General features: G+C 34.9%; 1 long non-coding RNA gene across 1 annotated transcript; it reads right to left on the bottom strand.

Moving 5' to 3' along the window:
* Positions 1-677: 677 nt before the first annotated feature.
* Positions 678-1,430, bottom strand: LOC124892874. Its single transcript, XR_007050454.1, has 2 exons — positions 1,336-1,430; positions 678-975 (listed from the first exon to the last, which is right to left on the bottom strand). It is a non-coding gene; the product is annotated as an uncharacterized LOC124892874 (long non-coding RNA).

Genomic DNA, 1,430 nt, shown 5'->3' on the forward strand with positions numbered 1-1,430 from the left:
TGCTATTTTGAACTTTCACGTGTACATGGCCTATATACCATATGACAATATGTAGTGCATTCGAGGAATAGTAAGAAAATTCTCTCTTGTTCTTTTGATTCCAGTACGAGAAAGTTTATTCAGTTAATACCATTGGACTGATATGGACTCATCCAAGTCGATTTATTCTAAATATAATTGCGAGGCAAGTTTATTCATAGTGATGGACTGGTACACTACCAGAAATTATCCCTACGGTGACGGTTGCAAAATTGTTGCAATAGCAGAAAAACCGTTGCCATATCTCAACCGCAACGGTTCAGCAACCGTCCTATAGGTGGACGTTGTGATAGGTCTATGGCAACGGTTTATGCGACGGTTGTCTAAACCGTCGCCATAGCTTGACCTATGGCGACGGTTATTTTTTGACTTATTGAGACGCCTATTTTCATCTATTGCAACGGTTACAACCGTCGCCATAGCTTGACCTATGGCGAGGGTTATTTTTTAACTTATTGCGACGCCTATTTTCATTTATTGCAACGATTACTAACCGTTGCAATAGAAGCTATTGCAACGACATTAAACCATTGAAACAACATCTATTGCGCCGTTTGCAACAACATCTATTGCGATGTATTGTAAATTAGTATTTACATACATAATAAATTACAATAAACAATTATTCACACATTATGAAACAAAATCATTCATTAATAATCACATAATCCAAAATATGGAACAAATTAAACTAGTAATCTAAATCCAAAAGCAAAATGTATGTTAAGTACTCAAATGATTAGTTAAGTTTTTATATAGTATCAAGTTCTAGTCGCGATAAGTTTCAAGAAATTATATGTAGCCTGTATTCTTCTTCTTCTTGTGTTCTAGCATCTGTTTTTTCCGTAAAGCTGCAAGTGATTTGGATGAAACAAAGTTCTTTAACTTTCTGATGATTTCTTGAACACCCTTGTAGATTCATGATTGTTCAAGTCACTGTAAGTTCAAAAAATAAAATATCAAATGGGTTCACGGTAAGTTCAGATAGCATGTTATCACTACAGACAAACAGATAACACTTGTTATAGACAAGGAAAAGCCTGAAGTCCTTGAACTTCAAGAACCTGCTCAAGAAAGCTTCTCAACATAAGAAAGAAGCTCGATCAGGTCATTTCTATCTATTATCTGTCTTTTGCAGAGCTAAAAATTTCCCCAGAAATACCAGACTTCAATTTCCATGTAAATTAGACAAACTCATGAAGTAGATGATCTATTTCTTTCTCATTTTTCTCATATATGAAAAACAAAGTAAAGCCACATGGGACTTCTGCAGTTGAAATAAGATGAACAGAGCACCTAAACATGGGATTGAACTTGCATAGCTTGAGCTGCTATCTGCATAATAGAGAGAGCCACATATTTTCTTCTTTCAATGTCAATATTTGACAAAT

Source organism: Capsicum annuum, unplaced genomic scaffold (genome assembly GCF_002878395.1).
Source record: "Capsicum annuum cultivar UCD-10X-F1 unplaced genomic scaffold, UCD10Xv1.1 ctg51479, whole genome shotgun sequence".
Taxonomy (NCBI): domain Eukaryota; kingdom Viridiplantae; phylum Streptophyta; class Magnoliopsida; order Solanales; family Solanaceae; genus Capsicum; species Capsicum annuum.